This window comes from Grampus griseus (assembly GCF_964374135.1).
Source record: "Grampus griseus genome assembly, chromosome: 2".
In the NCBI taxonomy this organism is placed as follows: domain Eukaryota; kingdom Metazoa; phylum Chordata; class Mammalia; order Artiodactyla; family Delphinidae; genus Grampus; species Grampus griseus.
This window is the reverse complement of record NC_139018.1, coordinates 95769061-95784240: the sequence shown is the minus strand read 5'-3', so window position 1 is coordinate 95784240 and position 15180 is coordinate 95769061. Positions and strand designations below refer to the sequence as shown.

Here is a 15180-nt window from a genome sequence, read left to right as displayed (position 1 = left end):
TATATTTCAATAAAGCTGTTATACATTAAAAAAAGAGAGAGAGAGAGAATAAGGAAACCAAAGTTGTCCCGCATTTGCATGGAAGGGTAACCCTGTCTTTGAAAATCTTAACTTTGTTCGACTTCAATTTTAATTAAGCTTTGGATTCAAGATTTCCCACTGCTAAGTCCCCTAGTGGTCTCATCTCCACCTCCAGCTTTATTTATCTTTACTAACAAGGGTGACCCACATACAGAACACGATGTCCACTGGTTATCACAGAAAAGCACATGTACACTATGATTTCAACCATACAGAAATAGGTATGTGGATGAACAAAGCCTGGAAGGAAATGAGGAAAAATGAAACAGTTACATTAGAGTAACATGGTTAAGCTGACGTTCTTTTAAAAATGTTATCATTGTATTGTGTTATCAGTCAATAAAATCTGGAAGAAAAAAGAACCAACCTGTCTCCTTAGAAACTGTTCCAAGACAAATTCAGGAACTGTGTCAAAAAGGATTGGACTGGGGCTTCCCTGGTGGCGCAGTGGTTGAGAGTCCGCCTGCCAATGCAGGGGACACGGGTTCGTGCCCCGGTCCGGGAAGATCCCACATGCCGTGGAGCGGCTGGGCCCGTGAGCCATGGCCACTGAGCCTGCACGTCCAGAGCTTGTGCTCCGCAACGGGAGAGGCCACAACAGTGAGAGGCCCGCGTACCGCAAAAAAAAAAAAAAGATTGGACTGGAGTAGTGCAGTAGAAAGATGAAAACTAAAATGCATGGATTTTATATGTATATATATGTTTACATCTATTTTGACCAAGTCAATAAACAGGAAAATATTAAGCTCTCTGTAGCTTGCTCAGGGTGCAACTTCTACTGAAATGAGATCGGCTCCATTAACTCAACCAACAGAAAAGCCATTTAAAATTAAAACTTAGAGACTTCCCTGGAGGTCCAGTGGTTAAGACTCTGTGCTTCCACTGCAGGGGGCGCAGGGATCGGGAATTAACATCCCACATGCCCCGTGGGGTGGCCAAAAAATAAATAAAATAAAATTCAAATTCATTATTAGCACCTCCATCAGGAAATACATGGTAACTAGCCCTAGATCAATCTCAGTCTAGCTGCAGTATGGAAGAGGTGCATAAAAGTTGTTGCTTTGTTTGTTTTAAAGATACAGGACCCTTCTTAAGAAATTGACAATATAAGCAAAACTAAATTACACAGTAGCTCATCTTATTTTCAATTAAGTTGCCAAGTCAATCTAATGGCAAAGATTTTTTAACCTATGTTGCTGCAACGACTGGATATCTGTATGAAAGGAAAATAAACCTAAACCCCTACCTCCCATCATAACACAAAAATTAATCTGAGATGGAACAAAGATCTAAAACCTAGAAAAAGAAAGCTTTAAAGAAGAAAAGCTTTTTTTTTTTGCGGTACGCGGGCCTCTCACTATTGTGGCCTCTCCCGTTGAGGAGCACAGGCTCCGGACGCGCAGGCTCAGTGGCCATGGCTCACGGCCCAGCCGCTCCACGGCATGTGGGACCTTCCCAGACCAGGGCACGAACCCATGTCCACTGCATCGGCAGGTGGACTCTCAACCACTGTGCCACCAGGGAAGCCCATGAAAAGCTTTTTTTAAAGAAAGCTTTGCAACCCTGGGGATTGGCATAAAAAAACACTAACCATAAAATTAAAAGTTAATAAAATGACTCCATAAAAAATTTCTGCTCATCATATCATTAAGAAAACAAATAGAAAAGCCAAAGCCTAGGTTAAAAAAAATCTCCAACACACGTACCAGACAAAAGACCTGTACTCAGAATATATAAAGAACTCCTGCAAACAACAATAAAAAGATGAACCACCCAATGAAAAAACAGGCAAAAGACTTGAACAGATGCTTCACAAAAGAAAATAAAGTATAGCTAATTAGCACATGATAAAGCATTCAACGTCCTTAATCGTCAGGAAAATGCAACTTAAAACCAGAATGAGGTACCATTTTACATCCTCTAGTATGGCTAAAATAAAAAAGGCTGACAGCACTAAAATTTGGCAACATTAAAAATTAAAATTTGGGGACTTCCCTACTGGCCCAGGGGCTAAGACTCTGTGCTCCCAATGCAGGGGGCCTGGTACAATCCCTGGTCAGGGAACTAGACTCCACTTGCAGCAACTAACAGTTCATGTGCAGCAACTAAAGATCCTGCATGCCACAACCAAAAGATCCTGCACGTGGCAACGAAGATCCCGCGTGCCGCAACTAACACCTGGTGCGGCCAAATAAACAATTTTTTTAAAAAATTGTGTAGGGTTTCCCTAAGAGTGGAGTGGTTAAGAATCCGCCTGCCAATGTGGGGGACACAGGTTTGAGCCCTGGTCCGGGAAGATCCCACATGCCGCGGAGCAACTAAACCCATGCGCCACGGCTGCTGAGCCTGCACTATAGAGCCAGGAGGCACAACTACTGAAGCCCGCGTGCCTAAAGCCCGTGCTCTGCAATAAGAGAAGCCACCGCAACGAGAAGGCTGCGCACCACAACGAAGAGAATCCGCCGCTCACCACAACTAGAGAAAGCCTGCACACAGCAACAAACACCTAACGCAGCCAAAAACAAATAATAAATAAATAATTTTTTAAAAAAAATAAGATAAACAAATTGTGGTATATTCATACAATGGAATACTATTCATCAATAAAAGAGAACAAACCACTGATACACACAACACAGATAAATCTCAGAAACATCATGTTACAGGAAAGAGTCAGACACAAAAAAGCACATACTACTGTATGACTCTATTTATGTCAAGTCCAAGACTAAGCAAAACAAACCTATGGTGTCAGAAATACAGAGTAAGAAAGTGGTAACCTTTCGGAGGGTGGGTGAGGAAAATGGCTGGAAAGAGGCATGAGGGTAGTTTCTATGGTGATAAAAATATTTTCTATCTCTTTTGGTAGAAGTTACAGTGTATAAAATTGGCAGAACTCCTTGAACTGGACACATGATATGTGCATTTTACTGAATGTTAATTACACCTCAGTAAAACAATACAAAGTAGCACCCTGCTTCAAGATATAATGATTTTGTTTCAAATGAAATTCTAGAATACCACCCTCCACATGTTCAATTACTTTCCACTTTGGATTACTGACATCTCTATTCCTTCATTATTGCAAATCACCTAATGGATTACAGATGTACATAGGTACATAGATATAATTGTATCTGTTCATGTTTAATTTTTCATAAATGGCAAATCAAGTTTGATTCTTCACAATTTCAATACATACCTAATGGACTATGAGAAGTTCAGTACAATTTTCTGTTTTCTTTACCATTTTCCTCCCAATGATTTTATAGTTGTCATTTTAGAGGGTCAGATATAAAAATGACTGAGAAAGAGTAAGGCATGTAAATCGAATGTCAGCAAGGAAGGACAACAGTGCTTTGACCACTATCACAGCCTAAAGAAAAAGGCTCTCAACTATTTTTATCAAGACAGAGTCATATATATTTAAATTTAAGAACAACTGAAGGGGAGACCTTCAAGATGGCGGAGGAGTAAGACATGGAGATCATCTTCCTCCCCACAAATACATCAGAAATACATCTATATGTGGAACAACTCCTACAGAAAACCTACTGAATGCTGGCAGAAGACCTCAGACTTCCCAAAAGGCAAGAAACTCCCCACATATCTGTCCATGTGGCTGATAGGGTCTTGGTGCTCCATCTGGCTGTCAGGCCTGTGCCTCTGAGGTGGGAGAGGCGAGTTCAAGACAAGAATTCAGAGTAACGATAGTAAAGATGATCCAAAATCTTGGAAATAGAATGGAGAAGATACAAGAAACATTTAACAAGGACCTAGAAGAAATAAAGAGCAAACAAACAATGATGAACACCACAATAAATGAAATTTTAAAATTCTCTAGAAGGAATCAATAGCAGAATAACTGAGGCAGAAGAACGGAGAAGTGACCTGGAAGATAAAATAGTGGAAATAACTACTGCAGAGCAGAATACAGAAAAAAGAATGAAGAGAATTCAGGACAGTCTCAGAGACCTCTGGGACAACATTAAACACACCAACATTCCAATTATAGGGGTCGAATTCGAATTATAGAAGAAGAAGAGAAAAAGAAAGGGACTGAGAAAATATTTGAAAAGATTATAGTTGAAAACTTCCGTAATAAGGGAAAGGAAATAGTCAATCAAGTCCAGGAAGCACAGACAGTCCCATATGGGATAAATCCAAGGAGAAACACACCAAGACACATATTAATCAAACTATCAAAAATTAAAAACAAAGAAAAAATATTAAAAGCAGCAATGGAAAAACAACAAATAACATACAAGGGAATCCCCATAAGGTTAACAGCTGATCGTTCAGCAGAAACTCTGCAAGCCAAAAGGGACTGGTAGGACATATTTAAAGTGATGAAAGGGAAAAAGCTACAACCAAGATTACTCTACCCAGCAAGGATCTCATTCAGATTCAACAGAGAAATTAAAACCTTTACAGACAAGCAAAAGCTAAGAGAATTCAGCACCACCAAACCAGCTTTAAAACAGATGCTAAAGGAACTTCTCTAGGCAAGAAACACAAGGGAAGGAAAAGACCTACAACAACAAAACCAAAACAATTAAGAAAATGGGAATAGAAACATACATATCAATAATTACCTTAAATGTGAATGGATTAAATGCTCCAACCAAAAGACACAGGCTCACTGAATGGATAAAAAAACAAGACCCATATATATGCTGTCTACCAGAGACCCACTTCAGACCTAGGGACACATACAGACTGAAACTGAGGGGATGGAAAAAGATATTCCATGCAAATGGAAATCAAAAGAAAGCTGCAGTAGCAATACTCATATTAGATAAAGTAGACTTTAAAATAAAGACTGTTACGAGAAACAAGGAAGGACACTACATAATGATCAAGAGATCAATCCAAGAAGAAGACATAACAATTATAAATATATATGCACCCAACATAGGAGCACCCCAATACATAAGGCAACTGCTAACAGATATAGAAGAGGAAATCAACAGTAATGCAATAATAGTGGGGGACTTTAACAACTCATTTACACCAACAGACAGATCATCCAAACAGAAAATTAATAAGGAAACAGAAGCTTTAAATGACACAACAGACCAGATAGATTTAATTGATATTTATAGGACATTCCATCCAAAAAGAGTAGATTACACTTTCTTCTCAAGTGCACACAGAACATTCTCCAGGATAGATCACATCTTGGGTCACAAATCAAGCCTCAGTAAATTTAAGAAAATTGAAATCGTATCAAGCATCTTTTCTGACCACAACACTATGAGATTAGAAATCAGTTACAGGGAGAAAAACGTAAAAAACACAAACACATGGAAGCTAAACAATATGTTACTTAATAACCAAGAGATTGCTGAAGAAATCAAAGAGGAAATCATAAAATACCTAGAATCAAATTACAACAAAAACACAACGATCCAAAACCTATGGGATGCAGCAAAAGCAGTTCTAACAGGGAAATTCAGAGCAATAAAATCCTATCTCAAGAAACAAGAAAAATCTCAAATAAACAATCTAACCTTACAACTAAAGGAACTAGAGAAAGAAGAACAAATAAAATCCAAACTTAGTAGAAAGAAAGAAATCATAAAAATCAAAGCAGAAATAAATGAAATAGAAACAAAGAAAACAATGGCACAGATCAATAAAACTAAAAGCTGGTTCTTTGAGAAGATAAAATTAATAAACCATTAGCCAGACTCATCAAGAAAAAGAGGGAGAGGACTGAAATCAATAAAATTAGAAATGAAAAAGGAGAAGTTACAACAGACACTACAAAAATACAAAGCATCATAAGAGACTACTACAAGCAACTCTATGCCAATAAAATGGACAACCTGGAAGAAACGGACAAATACTTAGAAAGGTATAAGCTTCCAAGACTGAACCAGGAAGAAATAGAAAATATCAACAGACCAATCACAAGTAATGAAATTGAAACTGTGATTAAAAACCTTCCAACAAACGAAAGTCCAGGACCAGATGGCTTCACAGATGAATTCCATCAAACATTTAGAGAAGAGCCAAAACCCATCCTTCTCAAACTCTTCCAAAAAACTGCAGAGGAACACTCCCAAACTCATTCTATGAGACCACCATCACCCTGATACCAAAAGCAGACAAAGATATTACAAAAAAAGAAAATTACAGACCAATATCACTGATGAATATAGATGCAAAAATCCTCAACAAAATACTAGCAAACAGAATCCAACAACACATTAAAAGGATCATACACCATGATCAGGTGGGATTTATCCCAGGGATGCAAGTATTCTTCAATATACGCAAATCAACCAATGTGATAAACCATATTAACAAACTGAAGAATAAAAACCATATGATCATCTCAATAGATGCAGAAAAAGCTTTTGACAAAATTCAACACCCATTTATGATAAAAACTCTCTAGAAAGTGGGCATAGAGGGAACCTACCTCAACATAATAAAGGCCATATACGACAAACCCAGAGCAAACATCAGTTCTCAATGGTGAAAAACTGAAAGCATTTCCTCTAAGATCAGGAACGAGACAAGGATGTCCACTCTCACCACTATTATTCAACATAGTTTTGGAAGTCCTAGCCACGGCAATCAGAGAAAAAAAGAAATTAAAGGAATAGAAATTGGAAAAGAAGCAGTAAAACTGTCACTGTTTGCAGATGACATGATACTATACACAGAGAATCCTAAAGATGCCACCAGAAAACTACTAGAGCTAATCAATGAATTTGGTAAAGTTGCAGAATACAAAATTAATGCACAGAAATCTCTTGCATTCCTATACACTAACAATGAAAGATCTGAAAGAGAAATTAAGGAAACAATTCCATTCACCACTGCAACAAAAAGAATAAAATACCTAGGAATGAACCTATCTAAGGAGGTAAAAGACCTGTACTCAGAAAACTATAAGACACTGATGAAAGAAATCAAAGATGACACAAACAGATGAAGAAGATATACCATGTTCTTGGACTGGAATAATCAATACTGTGAAAATGACTATACTACCCAAAGCTATCTACAGATTCAATGCAATCCCTATCAAATTACCAATGGCATTTTTTACAGAACTAGAACAAAAAAAACTTAAAATTTGTATGGAGACACAAAAGACCCCGAATAGCCAAAGCAGTCTTGAGGGAAAAAAACGGAGCTGGAGGAATCAGACTCCCTGGCTTCAGACTATACTACAAAGCTACAGTAATCAAGACAGTAGGGTACTGCACAAAAACAGAAATATAGATCAATGGAACAGGACAGAAAGCCCAGAGATAAACCCATGAACCTATGGTCAACTAATCTATGACAAAGGAGGCAAGGATATACAATGGAGAAAAGACAGCCTCTTTAATAAGTGGTGCTGTGAAAACTGGACAGCTCCATGTAAAAGAATGAAATTAGAACACTCCCTAACACCATAAACAAAAATAAACTCAAAATGGATTAAAGACCTAAATGTAAGGCCAGACACTATCAAACTCTTAGAGGAACACATAGGCAGAATACTCTATGACATAAATCACAGCAAGATGCTTTTTGACCCACCTCCTAGAGAAATAGCAATAAAAACAAAAATAAACAAATGGGACCTAATGAAACTTCAAAGCTTTCGTTAGCAAAGGAAACCACAAACGAGACCAAAAGACAACCCTCAGAGTGGGAGAAAATATTTGCAAATGAAGCAACTGACAAAGGATTAATCTCCAAAATTTACAAGCAGCTCATGCAGCTCAATATCAAAAAAACTAACAACCCAATCCAAAAATAGGCAGAAGACCTAAATAGACATTTCTCCAAAGAAGATATACAGATTGCCAACAAACACGTGAAAGGATGCTCAACATCACTAATCATTAGAGAAATGCAAATCAAAACCACAATGAGGTATCACCTCACACCAGTCAGAATGGCCATCATCAAAAAATCTACAAACTATAAATGCTGGAGGGGGTGTAGAGAAAAGGGAATCCTCTTGCACTGTCGGTGGGAATGTAAATTGATACAGCCACTATGGAGAACAGTAGGGAGGTTCCTTAAAAAACTAAAAATAGAACTATCATATGACGCAGCAATCCCACTACTGGGCATATACCCTGAGAAAACCATAATTCAAAAAGAAGCATGTACCACAATGTTCACTGCAGCTCTATTTACAATAGCCAGGACATGGAAGCAACCCAGGTGTCCATCAACAGATGAATGGATAAAGAAGATGCGGCATGTATATACAATGGAATATTACTCAGCCATAAAAAGAAATGAAATTGAGTTATTTGTAGTGAGGTGGATGGACGTAGAGACTGTCATACAGAGTGAAGTAAGTCAGAAAGAGAAAAACAAATACCATATGGCAACACATATATATGGAATCTAAAAAAAAAAAAGAATGATTCTGAAGAACCTAAGGGCAGGACCAGAATAAAGACGCAGATGTAGAGAATGGACCTGAGGACATGGGGAGGGGGAAGGGTAAGCTAGGACGAAGTGAGAGAGTGGCATGGACATATATACACTACCAAATGTAAAACAGGTAGCTAGTGGGAAGCAGCTGCATAGCACAGGGAGATCAGCTTGGTGCTTTGTGACCACCTAGAGGGGTGGGATAGGGAGGGTGGGAGGGAGACGCAAGAGGGAGGAGATATGGGGATATATGTATATGTATAGCTGATTCACTTTGTTATACAGCAGAAACTAACACACCATTGTAAAGCAATTATACTCCAATGAAGATGTTAAAAAAAATAAATAAAGACCTCTGGATGGAAAAAGAACAATTGAAAAGCTGGCATAATTTTCTAGCTAATTTGAACTTTAAAAGATAATGCATCCTAAATAACAAGAGCACTGTACGTCAGACAGACACCTGAAAACCACCGAGATCCTTTCTATTGTTTTACTGAGTCCTCCTCTGTGCCTCTATCCAGGTTTATTTTCATCTTCACCACCTCTCATCCTCCCTAGAATACTGCTCAGACCTAACTGATTTTCATATAGCCAGCTCACTCTAAGTTCCAAATAAATTAATTTATGAAATTGTACTATATTCTATGTAGATATGTCATAAACACACTCAAACAGTACAGAGAGTACAGCCTGGGGGAAAACAGATGACCAATGAGTGGGAAAAAGATGACTTCACTTGTTTCCTACCCCGAAAACTGCAGAAGATCTCTCCGTTTGAACTCCTACCGCAAGACTTTATTCCCTACAGACAACTCTTACAGTGCTCTGAACTATAAACAAGTACACATGCCTAATCTCAGAGGGAGTAGGCTCCCAGACAAAAAACATGTCTTCTATGTCTGTATTCACCATGAGCCTAAGACAATACCTTGAACAGGATGGGGCAAAACACAAGTTGAATTACTGAATTAACGTAAATGAAAACAGTTGAGGGTGGAAGAGGAGGAGAGGGAAAAAAAAAGCTGAGAGGATACATCAAAGAGAAAGGAGAAGGGAAGGAGCAAAAGAAGAGAAAAAAGAAAACTTGTGAAGGAAATTCTTTTTGTTAGAGTAGGATTACTTTTTTTAAATTGAGAGTTGGAAAAAGCCATTGCTATGCACCTCATATCACAGCTATCAACACTAGTCTTTTTTGTGTGTGTTTTAACATCTTTATTGGGGTATAATTGCTTTACAATGGTGTGTTAGTTTCTGCTGTATAACAAAGTGAATCAGCTATACATATACATACATCCCCATATCTCCTGCCTCTTGCGTCTCCCTCCCACCCTCCCTATCCCACCCCTCTAGGTGGTCACAAAGCACCTAGCTGATCTCCCTGTGCTATGCGGCTTCTTCCCACTTGCTATCTATTTTACGTTTGGTAGTGTATATATGTCCATGTCACTCTCTCACTTCGTCCCACCTTACCCTTCCCCCTCTCCATGTCCTCAAGTCCATTCTCTATGTCTGCATCTTTATTCCTGTCCTGCCTGTAGGTTTTTCAGAACCTTTTTTTTTTTTTTAGATTCCATATATATGTGTTGCCATATGGTATTTGTTTTTCTCTTTCTGACTTACTTCACTCTGTATGACAGCCTCTAGGTCCATCCACCTCACTACAAATAACTCAGTTTTGTTTCTTTTTATGGCTGAGTAATATTCCATTGTATATATGTGCCACATCTTCTTTATCCATTCATCTGTCGATGGACACTTAGGTTGCTTCCATGTCCTGGCTATTGTAAATAGAGCTGCAGTGAACACTGTGGTACATGCTTTTTGAATTATGGTTTTCTCAGGGTATATGCCCAGTAGTGGGATTGCTGGGCCATATGGTAGTTCTATTTTTAGTTTTTTAAGGAACCTCCCTACTGCTCTCCATAGTGGCTGTATCAGTTTACATTCCCACCAACAGTGCAAGAGTGTTCCCTTTTCTCCACACCCTCTCCAGCATTTATCAACACTGGTCTTTAAACTGTCATTATAAACACCTTAAAATATCTCCCAACCCTTGATATTCAAAGTGTGGCCTCGCACTACAACTACAGTATTCCCTTTCTGACCAGCAGATTCCAAGCCCCCACTTCAAACCTACAAGTTTCTGGGTGATTTATGGCTGTTAAAGTTTGAGAAGCACCACCTACACCTTTCAAGTCCTTTCTGTTGTACTGAACGTGTGTTTTATTTAAATGGACCAGTAGCTAACAATTGAAAAATCTCTGATTAGAGGAAACTGATCATTGTAATTGGATTTGATCTGTATGTATTTAACTTTAGGTTAAGTTATTAATTAGAGAGTAATCTGGCCTGGAAGGTATGCCACAAAACTTTGTAACTAGTCATAACAACATGATTAAAAGAAATTGAGCATTAGGTCAGCGACATCCTCAAGAACTCAGTTTTGTTCCTTCATGCCTAGCACTGGGCTTGGAATGACAGGTGTGGCCAGTGTTTCCTGACTGAATAAAATAAATGAATTTTTACAATCAGATACCTAGGGCTGACAATCTTGGGGTCATCTGGCCAAACAACCTCATTTTAAAGATGAGCAAACTAGAAATCCTGAGGGATTCAAAAGCAAGCAAGCTAAACGAGCCAAAATATGCTGCATCTCACTGTTTCCCTTTTTGTTCCTTTCCTAGGAATGTGTTAGAAAAGTGATTCTAAGTATTCTAATAAAATGACTGTGGGCTCCTAAAGAAGTGATAGGGTAAAAAGGTGCCTAGGACTAGGAAGAAGAGACTGGCAAAGGTAAATGAGGTTGGACACAACTATTTTTCTAAGCCTAATATACTTTTGGTCAGGCCAATTAATTAATCAATTTAATCTGCTGAAAAATAAATCTGAAGGAATTCTCAGAAAAAGAAACATGAGCTGCATGAAAATGTTACAAACCAAGGGAGACCGCACCTAACTAACTTAAATCTCCACAGGCTTATTTCCTGTTCAAGTATGACCTCCTGGGATAAGTTTTACTGCAGTGTTCATTACCAGATGACTTTTGGTTTTAAGAGAAGCCAAGGGCAAGTTGGAAATATGATTCTTAACTAAACATAAAAAAAACCAAAAACCAGAACAAAAATCCCCCTGCGGCTGTTTCTCATTTGTTTGTAATCAGAATGCGGGCTTGCAGAGGAAACACACCAATTTCTGTAAGCAAAAATGTAACGACCCAGTCACGTCCTCAAAACAAACCAACATACAAACTTCACAGCCGGATCCAGCTGTGCTGCGCAGGAGCCAGGAATTTATTCTAAGAGCAGATAGGTCAAAACGGCGAACGCAAGACAAGCCAGATTTCAATCAAAAAGAAAAGGGTGTGCCCCACTTTTTTTTTTCTTTTTCTTCTTTGCAACTTTCACCCAGCAGAAACCTTTGAAGGAGTCTTGGTGAAAAAAACCTTTTCAGACGCTAGTCCCCAGAGCTACACCTTGGTGGGGTGGAAAGGGTAGGCACCGCGAGCTCGCACGGTCGCGGCCCGCGCAGACTCCAGCCGGGAGGGGAAGGGTCCGGTCCCGAACCCGGCAAGGCCGGGCCCCCGAGTGATTCATCAGCAACTCGGGATTCGCGCGCCTCCACCGCGGGCAACGCCCAGCGCGTCCCACGGCTCCTACCCCGGCCCGTTAGCCCCGAAGCAGACCCCAGCGTCCCCTCGCTCCCCGAGAGGGACTGGTAGGGAAGGAGCTCACAGCCTGGCAGTTGGAAGGCAACCTCTCCCGCCTCAGCCACCATGGCCGGTGCGACTCCCTGCCCGCGCCCGCAGACGTACTTCCTGGAAAGCACGGGCTTGGCTTACCTGACTGGAGCCCACTAGGGCCACCGACCTCCTTCACAGACCCACAGGGACGGCCTGCCGCTCAGTTCCCAGTACCCGCCCGTCTGCCTGCTGCCGCCTCCCAAGGAGTTGTCTGAAACACCGCCGGCAGCTCCCCCAACTCGACGGCCCTGGTTCCACTCCGCCGCCTATGCGCGTGCGCACTCCCTGGTCGCGGGGCATCCTGGGAGTTGTAGTTCGAGCGAGGAGGGCGCGTCTCAGCGCAGACCCTGGTCTTTTCTACGTGCAGGACTTTGGAAGTGGCTGCGGATACCAAGCCTTACACCAGCCTGAGAAAACGTAATTTACTAGTGGAAATATCTACCTTGCACCCTTTGGGAGCTATAAACAGCAGCTATGAGGCTCCTTAGTATAGATTTCCTCTTTACTTTGACTTTTAGTCCAGAGGGACGCAAGGCAGGACTTGTGTTGTACCCTTCGTTGCTAATGTGAGGACATAACATCGAGACCTTTAAACTTGTCGTGAAAAAATGATAGAAAAGGAAACAGGCCAACCACGAGAGTGACGTAAATCAGGCGGATGTCACCTCAAGCGCATAGTGGCCCTAGTGATTTCCTTAGGTTTGCAACCAGGGGTGATGTCGCCGCGATCAGTTTCCACCCCATCCCATCTTTGCATTCCAGCTTCAAGCTGCACAACAGGCAGTGGAACTGGGCTGATGTAAGTGGGAGAAAAAAGTAGAAGCGCTGCTTAAAGGGGGGAACTGGGGCAGGTGGGCACTCTGAAGGCGAAGAGGAAGACAGCGGGAATACTTCAGATGGCAGCTCTAGGGTGGCCTATGAAATGGATGCCTTTTGTCCAGGGCTCTGAGGATAGGGGACAGCCACGGCCTTGCATTCATTCCTTTAATCACTCACTGGTAATTTTCCTGGCCTGCTCTTCAGGAATAAACCATTCCCCGGGGTAATGCTCAGCTTTGATACGCCTTCTCAAAGAATACAGCCAGATAGAGGATTGAAGTGCCTGCTTGAGACACATTCCAGCTACACCCAGTGAGGGAGCTGACTAATTGTTAAGCCTCCCCTGGCATTTACTTCTTCCCCTCAGAGCAGGGAGCACCCCAGGTAAACACCCTGGAATTTCATGCAATTAACATCCACTAATTCTAGCAATGAAGATCACTGATGATTTGGAGTTCTTCAGGAAAAAGAAAGAAAGAAAGAGGAAAAAAAGGAAAAAAAAACCCTCCAAAATGCAAATACACTTAGAAGGCAATTAACATTAAATTTTGTGCCATTGCATCTTATTTTCTATAGCATCTTCGTGGGAATCAATTTCTCAAATATTCTTGGAGATAATAGCTGAGAGCAATTTCCTACAGAATTCAGAATTCAGGTTCAACTAATATTTATTGAATATTTAACCCACGCCAAGAACTGTGCCAGCACTCCCTTTATAATATCTCATCCAATCGTCTAAATAACCCTGCAAAGAATATATTAGTATCCTCCATTTCTACAGATGAGAAAACTAAGACCCAGAAAAGTTAAGTAATCTGTGCAAGGTCACACAGCCAGTAACTGGAGATCTAGAAATGAAGTACAAGTAGCCTGACATAAATTCTAGCATGCTTTCCACTGTTGATCAGACTGTCTCCTAAATTTCATCAAATTCTTTAAAGTAAGATCATCTGTGACCATGTCCAAGGTACATAAAAAAAAAATTCTCTAACACAGTCCAGGGAGATGGTGTTCTGACTGGATGAGCTGAATATCTGGATTCATTTGGTAGTTCTGTATTTCATTATAAGTTAATATATAGGTGTTATGCTAACTGGCAAGTCTCTTGTGAGTTCCTACACCTCTGGGGAAACTGACAAAATAGAGTTCCTGAAAAAGCAAAGCAGAGAACCATGGTTATCCAGATATGGTTTATTTTAAGAAGGACTTTCCTTTACAGCAATATGGCTTCTTCTGCTTTGCTCTTTAAGAAGCAGAGAGGGCTTTTAATTCAATGTCTGACTGATTTAAACTATGACACATTTCCTCCCTGACCTTCCAATATGGGGTATTAGGCATACATTAAATTTTTCTTTTTTAGCTCTTTAAGTTTTTCCTAACAAATGTCTTCATCTTATTCTAATTCTTTTTTCTAAAATAAAGTGATGTGATGATGGATTCTTTCCTTTTCTTCAGACAAGTGTTATCATATTGTAATCACAAGACTCACAAATATGAATCGCCTAAACCCATATACATTAAATACCACATATGGTAGCAGACGTATTAAGAATAACATCCTAGTATTGGATAAAACTGTAAAAAAATAGAACCTTCCTCACTGCTTTCTCTCTCTAACTACAATCTATTCTGTGTACCAGTGCCAGAATGACCTTTTTAAAATAAATCAGATCATGTCACCCTCCTGCTCCAGACCACTTAGGGCTTCCCAACACATTTCCTTTGGAAAGGAAAGGAAATTCCTTTACAATTAAATCCACCCCCATCAGTCCTTACATGAAAATTTTTATTTCCCACCACACATACACTCTTTTGCTCTACTCCAGTCACAGGGGCCTCCCTGAGGTTTCTCAATCCTGCCAAATATTTTCTCACTTCAAGTTCTTTCTACTACATAGGAGAATGCTTTCCTCCCAAATACTCGTGGCTCACGCCCTCATTTTCATGAAGGTTCTGTTGAAATGTCACCTCTGAAAGGTCTTCTCTGATCCTCTTACCCTTTCTCTTTACTTGCTTTGTCTTCTTAGCACCTGTCACTCCCTAACATCTTGCTTTATTTACTCATGTAAGCTTAAGGAGTTTGCATCATTTACCCCTCTCTCCCTAGCATCTGCAGCAATGCTTGACATACAATAGGT

General features: G+C 40.1%; 1 protein-coding gene across 1 annotated transcript in view; it reads right to left on the bottom strand.

Annotated features, from left to right (window-relative positions):
- TMOD3 (tropomodulin 3) overlaps positions 1 to 12475 on the bottom strand; it is an 84681-nt gene extending 72206 nt beyond the window's left edge. Inside the window, exon 1 of the mRNA XM_082647214.1 lies at positions 12323 to 12475. The gene's annotated coding sequence lies outside the window, so the exon portion shown is untranslated. The remainder of the gene's footprint in view (positions 1 to 12322) is intronic.
- Positions 12476 to 15180: the final 2705 nt, after the last annotated feature.